We start from the raw sequence: 11,714 nt of genomic DNA on the forward strand, positions 1-11,714 counted from the left end.
ATATCCATAAAGTATCGCTGAAAAGAGTGGACATCGGTAACCCCTGATTTTGGTACCTAATACATTGCTTTCAATGTGCAAGGTTACTCATCAGTTTAATACTGGGGCGGATTATCCACAAGTTGAATACTTCGCATTAATAACTCGTCAAAAGTATAATTACTTTACACAGCTTCCTTACTGAATATAGAGCCTGTACGTCTCCTAATGGGTACGGCTTGGGTACAGAATACATATGTAAGCAAAACCACGAATACTGGGCAAATTGCGCCCAATATGCTTCAAAATAGAGACGCGACGATGGAGCAGATTTGATGTTTGGCAATGTGAATTCATTATCATTTGCAGAACACCTGCATAAATGTATAGCTTCATCAAAAAAAAATGTGCACCCCATTTATCGAGAACGGTATTAGATTCGATGCAACCTTGAATCCTCTACAGAAATCAGTCTTGCCTCAGTCCTGTTAAGTAGAATTGGAATCCTGGTGTGAAGAACTTTTGCATCTTAGCATTTGATCGATCACCAAGTAGTTTTCACATGGGTGAATTTTGGCAACGGTGCAAAAGGCGTAGTTGAACGTTCCTAGTTGATAGTTGATTTGAACTGAACAACATACAACAAGCATAAAAAATTTAATTACTTTGTCTATAAGTGGACTGGAGGGGAAAAAATTTTACATTAGCGTTGAACTAGAGGATTATTACACAGATAAGTCATTTTAGACACGAAATCATTGTTGCAGTGTGCTCTGACCCATAAGTGAAAAATTAATATTGGAAATAACTAAAAAGGAATTGGATTTCAAACTAGTATGTTAATTCCTTGCAAAGAAAAGGCCACTTTGTAAGAGAAGAAGTGAAGTTTATTGTGTGACTGAGCACATTAAGAATATAACAAACAGAAAGAAAATGTTGACCAGGAGGTGTTTGATTTCATTTCAGTGCCAAGTCCATGAATCCGTTGTTGACAGCTCGTGACGATTCGGTCCAAGTCTATCCGTAGAGAACAGGGTAGTAGTAGTAGTACTGCTCGCTGCCCCGGAGAGTCTCTCTGGGCTCAGCAGCCACTGGAATAGGGCCGGGGCGAGGGAAGGGGGCCGGGCCAGGCATCGCCAAGGCCGCGCACACCACAGCCAACACCACCAACAGGAGTACCTGCAGGGAGACAATATCTCTGGTCACAGATAGTACATGTAGCATTACTGGTCTCTGTCGAAGGGTCTCTCTTGCGCCAGCTGTACCCTGCACAGTGCATGGGTATGGTCTCTCACACAGACAGACACACACACACACACACACACACACACACACACACACACACACACACACACACACACACACATCATCATCACCATCACCATCACCATCAACAACACCAGATCAAAAAGAATATCTTCAGGTAGAGATGAAATATACAGACTGATTCAAGATTTGTATTACTAACTTCTATGAGCTGTAGAGAAGACTTAATAGATGAAATTCTGATATAAGGAATCTATGCCCAGAAATGTACCATTTGTTTGTAGGATCAGTTTGAGGATCGGACCGCTTTCACATCTCCCACTTCACGGTATGCAAATGTGCTGAGAAGAGGATGCTGTCATCAGTCTCTTTTGTAATTATGGCACCATGTAACATCTTCACCTATCTATGACAAAGGCTGCGAGTCATCGGTATATTCGAAACTCTGGGGGTTGGCTGTGGAACTGCATGGACATGATGAGTTCTTGACTTTGGAGAGAGCACCCTTTATCATAGAAGAGAACTTCTCTTGAAGAGAACTTGAAACATTTCCCGTGCCATGTGCTCCTGCAGCACATAGGTCAAAGCTCATTGGCTCCGATGTGTGCGTACTGAGAAGTGGGAGATTTGAAAGTGATCTGATCCTCAAACTGACTTTACATCCAAATGGTACGTTCTATACATAAGTTCCTTATGAAACCTTCATCTACTGAGACCCCCCAGTAAAGCCCATAGAAACCTGTAATGGAAATTTTGAATCATTGTAACCGGAGTCAGTGGATATTACATTATGTCGACGTAGAATTTCAGCGTGCCTATAGATTCTTATCATCTGCCTTGTCCATCACAATGTAGTTAGACGAAAACTTTCCATAGGTTTGTGTGCAACTGCCATCGACGTTGCCGCAGTGGTAACACTGGTTTCCGACAGATCACATGAGTTAAGCGCCAGCACTATGATGGATGGCTGTCCGGGACTGCTGAGCACTGTTGGCGTGCGGAGTGCACTCAGAACTTGTGAGGCAATTTAGGAGCTACGTGGTTGAGAAGTAGCTACTCAGGTCACGAAAACTGATGACGGCCGACAAGGCAAAATGCTGCCCACATCCAGTGACACAGTGGCCGGTTGGTGCCGTTGGGACATCAGAGCCCTGTTCGTACGAAATTTAGTAACTTTTGTGTGCGGCAGAGGATCTTGAATTTATTTCTGGGTACAAGCCCTAGGTCATCAACTGTAAGAGTCATTGAACAGAGGATTATGAGCTCAGCACAGCACAAATATTTCGTTTGATGACGTCCGTTTGCATGGTTAAGAATATGGAAATCTCTGTTATGATCTTTTTCGGTAAATAATAACAGTAAAAGTATTACATTAATGATGTATTGTAATAAGATTGTGAATCGCATTTCCTCTGTACGTTTGGTAGGAAGCTGACAATCGTTTACAACACTGATCCTGAAATCCATTAATCTGTCAAATTTTACACGTCTCTCTTTCATCAAAATAAACTTGTATTACATACTATTGCAAATCATCTCCGCGAAAACTCGACGTTTGATGTGCTGTTGAGAGAAGTACAAAGTCATATTTGCACTGCATATCTCTGTGACACTTAAAGGTAAGCAATGCATCGGTTCAGACGCCACGTACATAAAAGTGAACTTCAGTTTATAGTTAAAAGTTGGTTCCTACATGTTTGTTAAAAGTTTCTATCTAAGGAGTACTTGTGTTGTGCATTTGTAATTTTTATCAGCAGTGTCATGCCTGCTTACCACCGTTCAGTAGGTGTCCGCATTGTTTTAGACACTTCGGTTTACCAGTCACATTTCTTTAAATATCTGCTTAATATAGTATTTAATTGATCGATTCTGCCACGTCTCATAACATGCTATGGCACGACACTGAACAAATAGATCAACACATTGGAGATTGATTTTCTTAATTCATCTGTCAATTTCCGAATCACACTCGAGTACTACAGTGACACAGGAGAACTGGCACAGCTTTTTGAACTTCTTTTGACAGGGAAAGGTGCCAGGTTCGAGACCTGGTCCGGCACATCGTTATAATCTGATAGGAAGCTGTTAGGATGTTCCAGTTTTAAAACATTACACTTATGTTGCTCTCCAGAACTCCGAAACGTCCGATGTTTTTACTGTGCACCATATTGCAGAGAAGCATGAAATTATGTACGTAGACTTTTGCCTGACACAATCAAACAATTCCAGTTGACATGAAGTTTGGACGGAGATCGCTGGTCGTACAGCATATTTTCACAAGCTCCTCGCTTTGCGCACCAAGCACTGCCAAGGCGACGCATACCACAGCCAGGAAGATATGTGACAGTAGAACGTCTCTGGGAACAGATAGGATATGCATTTTCGACGCTTAATATCTCAGAGTGACTGCATATGGGTACCACCTACAATCAAAAAGGCTCACTTGTGGGGAAAGTGATCATACAGACAAAAATGGACTCCAGAAAACTTCTAAATGTTTCACATAAATCACACATATGTGGCCTTTGAGGTTCTCCTGGTATACGCATTCCAATAACTCGTGGTAATGCGACTCGTCATTGCCTTCAGTCATTTACATTATTTTTCACCATTACCGCAATCTTCATCATGACACAACTGCTGCCCAAGCCCTTGCACCACTAACAAACATCGAAGCGGCAAACTTTTATGGCCACTTCTCACCGTGACACCGTGACTTTGAATGTCCTCTGTTGGCTGTGCGGGCGCGCGAGTCCGTAAAAGAAAGCATATAGGCGGCGCAGAGACGAATGGACAATGGGTCTAGCGATGATATGGGCTGCAGATGGGGAGATCCATTGCCATAAGCGACATTGAGCGAGGACAAATACTTGTTGCCCGGCGCCCTGGAAAGAACTTCTCGGAAGAGACGAAGCAGATCGACTGTTGGAGTAATGCTGTCATCTGCTTCTGCGGAAAGTACTTGACGGACAGTGAAACCTAGCTGTGTAAAGCAGGATAAGCTGCGATCTTTGCTAGATGACGATAGAGTATAATGCTGGTGCAGGCACAGGGCTTTGTGACACATCGTTATACGCACAGCCGACTTCTACCTCTTCCTACGTTGATCCAACGACAAGGCCGATTACGACTGCAGTGGGCACAAGATCGTTGAGGCTGGATCGTTGTTGAAAAGGAACAAGTCGCCTGGTCGGATCAATGATGTTTGCTGTTACACTAGGTCCTTGAGGAGTGCGAATCCGCCATCATCTAGGCGAACGATCCACCTTCATCAGGACGAGATGCCGATTTTCTCCCTGTCTTCTATGAGACCCGTGGTAGTAATCTAAGGCATGAACTGCGTGAATGTTACTGCAGACTACCTGCATCCATTCAGACATCTTTTCCCGACAGCCATGGAATTTTCCCCGAGGACGTCCCCTTCACAAGGCTGGTATCACGCTCCAGTGGTTTGAGGGGCGTGATAGTGAACTCACATTAGTGTCTTATTCACCAAATTCGCTTGATAAGATGGTTCAAACGGCTCTGAGCACTATGGGGCTTAACATCTGAGGTCATCAGTCCCCTAAAACTTAGAACTACGTAAACCTAAGTAACCTAAGAACATCACGCTCATCCATGCCCGAGGCAGGATTCGAACTTGCGACAGTAGCAGTCACGCGGTTCCAGACTGAAGCGCCTAGAACAGCTCGGCCACAGCGGTCGGCTCGCTTGATAAGAACGAAATGGAAGACGTTTGCGACGCTCTTAGGAGACAACTACGCGCCGACAATCACCCGAACTGTATGTTATGCAAAATTCATGCTACATAGAATTGTTACTACACTCAGCTCATAATTATAAACAGCTCTTTGAAAACTTATGTTATGCTACATGTGCATACATTTCGATTCTACTTAACCACTTGCTGGCTACATCACTATTCCACGACTGTATAATTATTTATCCCCATGTAATAGTTGAGTCTCCTACCCCCCCCCCTTAATCCCCACCTTTATTGGAAAGTGGCATATGCAATGTCTTTCCCAAAAACGGATTAACGTGATGTTAAACACTATCAGACTATATATTTAGTAGAAAGTCAGTTTTTTAATAGACTTTTTAAAAATATTCTTGAGCGGCAAGTAGCTGGTCATGTGTGACTACAAGAGATACACTTTCATATGATAAAGGCCAGGAGGCCAGAAACTTTCCAATAGCTTAAACTGACGCACCCGGTTTGTGGAAATTTCCTAGATTTCCAGTAAACGTTTCTGCGACCTACAAATTTCGAAACTTCGGCGGCTAATTAAATCATATATATAATTTAGCTAGCACTATTTGTAGCTCATTTAAAACTTTTTTCCCAAAATAATTACATTGCCTGTTATTTCGGCCATAGCTAGCAGTATTTGCCATACATAAAATTTAACACTTACTTCCAGAATGAGTCGTTCACTGTGAAGCCGCGTGTGCTCCATTTGGAAATTTCCTGCCAGAGTGTCAATATTTTCGTTTCGATGGTTCTCCCATATGAGCTCTAAGAAGCTCACAGAGAAATCTTGTTGGTAACATGTAACTCCTTCCAAGTGTCAGTGACATGTTCCAAGCCTCAATTACAAAGTATCAGAATTTTAGTAATTCACTCGCTTGAGGAATGTCTTTTAGATATTATTTACAACGATGCCAGTATCAAGGTAAAGAGTTCGCTGAACGAACTTATGACAGTATGTGCATGTAATGCCCACTGATGATAGAACTATTAATTATTCCTAGTGGAACTTCGAAAGTTAGTATACATATGAAAGATATAAAGGTGGAACCCAATACGATCTTTTTCAGAAAATCGGCACATCCTACAACTCTTTCAGTGTAATATATATCCCAGAAGACAGACGGAGAAATACTTACGATAGCTTTCATGTTGTCGCCTTCTATTGTCGTCGTTGCCAACTGAGCCACCGGAATGGCGCTCCGGGAATTTATACGAGCTGGATGATCACCTGGAGAGGGCACCTGCATTGCCACAGGCAAAGGCGTGGTAGGTCGTCTCTAGGACGTTACAATAGCCAGCACCCAGCTGTCGCCCCACAAGGGACCTACTAACCAAGGTCATTTCTACGGAAAAAACGAGAAACGCAAGCTCGTCCGACAGCTCTTTTCTTACTCTAACGGCTATAATAGGTGCATTGATACTTCTCGGTCATTCTTGAACGTACTCCATGTTAATTGCTCTCAGCACGAGAGAGGTGTTCAAAACCTATTGGCTGAGAGCCACAAGGTGGCGGTTGCTGCTTGAAATGGAAAGCGCTGTCATTTAAGTCCACGTGGCCGCTTTTATTATGGATGAGAGGTAGCTATTGTCCTTAAGTTGAACTAATGAATCGTTTCTTTGAGTTGCGGCCAGTAGTACCATGATTATCACTAGTTTTTAAATCAAATTTTATTGTTATTCTTCTCATTACTTCACACTTCAGGGATTAAATGACAGGCTGACGTTACGAGTTTACACTTTAGCCTATCGGCGTACCAGACTTCCTACGTTTCTCTTCCCTAGTGGAAGGTGTTTCATTATTTGTTTGGGTGATGTAATATGTTCCACCAGCTTCAAACGGTCTTCCTATTTTTCTCTTTACTCTTGCTCTTACTATTGCAATTATTATTATTATTATTATTATTATTATTATTATTATTATTATTATTATTATGCAATTTTGCCCGTAAGACAGTTTTTGAACTTGATTTTTAGAGGCTTCTTCATTTTTTTCTTCTTTCGCTCTTTTTCTCTGCCACAATTTTCTATATTCTTTGACTGTTTTCATGTTTCCTTTCTTCTCTTTATACTTTTATCTGTTCTCCTCCTTTCACATACGTCAAATTTCTTGTTCATAATTTTGATTCTGAATTTACCTCTTACATTTATGACTTCCCTATTACTTTCTACTTGTTTTAAGTCTTGAAAATCCTCTTTGCGAGTCTGTGGTTGTCCACTTTTTTTAGTGCTTGTATTGGCCTGTCTTGATATGTTTCTTTTGTTGTAGTGCATCCATGCGAGGTCGTCGCGTCTGTTCATTCCACGTTGGATGCGTTGTTTGATCTTCCTCTTTGTATGTATTACCCTAGACACGTGATTTTTTTAAAGTCTGTTACTTTTCCTTGTTTCGAGTGCATGACTTCTGTATCTTAGTACTTTCCTTCCACGTATCGTATTTTCTCAAATGGTATGTGTACATCTGCTTTCGCAGAAATTTCATGCAAGTGTTCCAACCCATCTTGTCTACTATTGCTGAGTTTTGCCAGGTCATCTGCACACGCCTAGAAGTTTCTTATAGATTTCTTTATACGTGTTCTTCCTAACTGAATCTCCTTTACTTTTTCTTCCCATTGTTTGACAATTTTTTCTAGATTTTGATAAATAAAAGCAGTGAGTGTCAATCTGCTTCTCTGGCCGCTGTGACTGTCCCGAATGCTACTGATACTTCTCCCATAATCTTCAGTTGGATGTTGTGTCTCTGAGTATCTGTCGTAAGAGAGCCCTAGTTTTTCTGTCTATTCCCTATTCTTTCATTGTGTCGAAGAGAGTCTGCCTGTCTGTGGAGACGTAAGTCTTCTTAAAATATACAAATGTGACAACGGGTGCCTTCAAAAGTGTACATGGTTTCGAAATCTGCTCGATACACGTTACTCCTTTTCTGGAGCCTACTTGGTATTCACATTTCATCTTGTGGCTTACGTCTGTTGAGTAAAACCTTGGAGATGATTTTGTAAATGATCGGCAATAATAACAAACGTCAGTGAATAAGTCTGGCTTATAGCTCGGACTAGCGCACTTTTCCTATCCTGTAAGATTTTGTCTGTAATCCATATTTATGTGAAAATTTTCTGAATTTTTTGTGATGTTTTGGTCACTGAGTTTATTATTATTATTATTGTTATTATTGGCTCAGCCATTTTTTAAATGTATTAAGAATGACTTCAACAATAATTTATCACTAAGTCAGAGATTTTCTCTAAGAACTCTACACCGACCATCGTGTCGTCTTTTTCTTTCATGTGCCGTCTTTCCCATCCGCTCTTGCACTGCTTTCTCTCTCTCAGTAGCCGTCAATACTTTTCTCTGTGGGTATTCAGTAATCTAGCGTATCAGGGACTTAGGTTTGCGGTCCCTCATGATCTCAAAGCGTGAGAAGCCCCTTGACGTTGCTTTCCACGCCGTTGGGCACATCCTTTAATGTGGGTACAATTTCTGTCCATCATGAGTGCTTATCTCTAGCGTATGTCCCGCACATTCGCCCTGTGTCCACCATATAGCACTCGACCAAATTACTTGCCGGGTGATGCGCTGATGTTTTAGTATGTTTTACCCCATGATTTGTTACAAAGGTATCCGAGACTCTTGATGTAAGCTGCGAACCACTGTCCGATAGTATTCTTTCATGTTTTGCTACCTTCATTAAGCAATTTTCCTCTAACTCTGCAGTCACAGCCTTGCTACTTGTTTTCCATATCCGGTACAGACTGATGGACTTTGAAAACGCATCCACAACCACGAAGATGCATCCCATCACTCAACGACCATTCGGTAGGGACTGAAATTATTAATTGCAAATAATTCTCCCGTCCTCTTCGGGGTGATACTTTGTACCTCCCTTTTGAAACGTCACTGTACCATGTTTCTCTCTTTGGCACTTGTCACAAGTGGCTAGCTACGCACGCAATCCCCTTGCTAGATTGTTAAATGTGAATAATTTTGTGTAAAGGCCTGATACATTTCTGAGCGCTGTAGTGACCCTCTGCTGAGAAGCATCACTTTATGGAGTTCGTAATACAGTGATATTTTGTCTCATCCTTTTGCTTTAAAATACACTTTTATTTTTTTAACTCCAGGACTTCATTCTGCATGCATCTCGTGTTTGCATACGCTTGTATGTAATGTTCCCTTTCTGCCCCTTTGGTAGATAGCAACTGATATTCCTCTTGCTCACTTCGTCTTCAATCCCAATGGGTAAATGCTACAGCTCATCAGTGATTCAATTATTTCCCCTTTGATGTAATGGATTGGATACATAAATTGTTGAAAAAAAGTTGTTGAAAAAACGTCACTCTATGGATCAATCTCCCGTTCAACCGCTGACACTCCTCAACATAACTCGAAGCCTTAAGGTCCAGCAACATTACTGCCTTTTGACCCTCCAGATAAAGGCAGATTTTTTGGAATTTATACAATATAGCGAGCAATTCCTTTTCTGAAATGCTACAGCTTCTCTCATTCTAGTTTGGAGTATTAATGTCAAAGCCTACACTTCGATGCTCTAGTACGCCATTCACCATTTTCTCCTTCAAGACCTTACATTCAAATCCACTGACGGAGCTGTCCATGGCTAGACAAAACGGTAACGTTATGTCGGGGTGGTAAAACACTTTACTATTGCTCATACTACCTTCTATTCATAAATTTTCTCTCACAGTCCTCATTCCTCTTGCACAACGAGTTCTTTTTCAACAGCCTGCATAGGTTTAGTGTATTCAAGCTTCTATGCCCGGGGAATTTCCTACAGAACTCCTTCCGATGCCAGTTTATGCCCCAAAAATTGTATCTCAGCCCATACAAACTCAAATTCCCCTATTTTCAAAGCCATTTCACGTCGTCTTAAAGATGTCAGTACTCTGTACTTTAGTTCAAAATGCTCGTGTCAAGAATTCGTTGCACTCAATGTGTCATCGACATACACAACCAATTTGCCAATCAATTCTGCACTCAATACATGAGTTAACGGCCTCACAAATACTGACATAGATGTGGTGAGTTCGAAAGCTACCACCTTAAGCCAGAAACTTCTTCCGTCAAATAGGAATTCTGTGTATCGCCTATTTTCTTCCCTCCACCAGTGCCACCTGCCACAACCCCATTAGCTTAACACTGTCGCCAGCCGTGGTGGCCGAGCGGTTCGAGGCGCTCAGTCCGGAACCGCGGGACTGCTACGGTCGCAGGTTCTAATCCTGCCTTGGGCATGGATGTGTGTCCTTAGGTTAGTTAAGTAGTTACAAGTTATAGGGGATTGATGACCCCGACTGTTAAGTCCCATAGTGCTCAGAGCCATTTGAACCATAACACTGTCTAAGTTCTGTAGCGGCCATGTTACCCAGCTAATCGTGTCCTCTATTACTTTAATTTCTACGAGTCAGGCACTATCCTCACCAAATCGTCCTCTTTCTTAAATGTGACTATCGGATGATAGTCACTCCTACATTGTTATATGACATTCCATTCCGACATCTGGTTCAGCTTGACTCTAACTGATTCCTTACCCGCAGTCACGACACACTATGGCCTTAAACGTACAGGTTCGAGCTGTTTTACTTTGACTGTGTATTCAAAGTCAGCAACTCTGCTACGTTTGTTGGAGAAAACATCTTCACACTGCCCCAGTAACTTGCAAAGTTCGTCTGCCTTCGCTAGTGATACTTTTTATTGGTTCCACCATACCTCTAATTTGTTCAATCAGAGGTCGAGCTTCACTCCATCCTACACATTCTTACCATGTGCGCAATTCGTTGCTCGCCATTGAGTACGTCCTCAATGTCTTTTACCCTCCAAAATATACACAAATAACTTTTCTTCGCATTTTATTATATTAAAAAAGTATCTGTGTCCAAAAATTACATCTTTCGTCAACTTATTTACAGGATGATCAGATAACGTAAGAGGTTTATCAGCATAGTAATTCACTAATTTTTCTAAGGGGACGTTTCAACAGGTACTTCGACTTTTACAGAAGCATTTTTATCATTGGATTTGGTCCACATGCTGTACACAAGTGTTCTGCATGTGCGTGTGTGGAGTCTCGAATATGTGTAGGAAAAGACCAGAGTGAAAAGAAGTAACTAGAACCGGGGCTCGTCGTTGATAAGAAAAGAACCGCTATTTATTATGAAAGGTTACAACAATACGAAGAAGGAGTATTCAAAACTATGATTTCCAAAAGAGCGCGCCTCTTCCGAAATTGCCTGATCAAGCCACTTATTTCTGAATTCAAATGTACCTGCATAAATTCACCGTTTGCATCGACGATTCTCATGCTTCCCAGACTCCTAAAGTGCCTACTCGCATGTGTGGCTTGAGAGGGGATCAAACCAGACAGAGTCTGCTGTCCACCACAAACTGTGCGAATCAAATTTCGACAGTATTAGAAAGGTCCGTTTGTTCGCTAATGGCTGTAGAGGTCAGAAAAAAAAACCATGAGCGCAATGATAATTCAATTTTTGAACAGCACGCCCCCTACTGTGCTAAAGACTGAAATGTGTTTCCCCATTGTAGGACATTCTTTTCTCCCCGGGAAAAAAATTCCAAAAACGGGTACATTGAAATCATGCGGAAATGCCCGAAGATTGTTTGCTTAGGAGACGATTGTGATGTAAGATATTGGAAAGCAATCGCTGATCATATGCTTAAAGAAACAGGTAGATGGCATTTCGCCTATCAAAAGATT

The 11,714-nt window shown here is 41.7% G+C and overlaps 1 long non-coding RNA gene across 1 annotated transcript; it reads right to left on the reverse strand.

The window, feature by feature from the left end:
• Positions 1-844: 844 nt before the first annotated feature.
• Positions 845-6,227, reverse strand: LOC126354938 (uncharacterized). The gene is made up of 2 exons (XR_007565411.1): positions 6,136-6,227; positions 845-1,158 (listed from the first exon to the last, which is right to left on the reverse strand). It is a non-coding gene; the product is annotated as an uncharacterized LOC126354938 (long non-coding RNA).
• Between the last annotated feature and the right edge of the window lie 5,487 nt (positions 6,228-11,714).

Source organism: Schistocerca gregaria, chromosome 3 (genome assembly GCF_023897955.1).
Source record: "Schistocerca gregaria isolate iqSchGreg1 chromosome 3, iqSchGreg1.2, whole genome shotgun sequence".
NCBI lineage: Eukaryota > Metazoa > Arthropoda > Insecta > Orthoptera > Acrididae > Schistocerca > Schistocerca gregaria.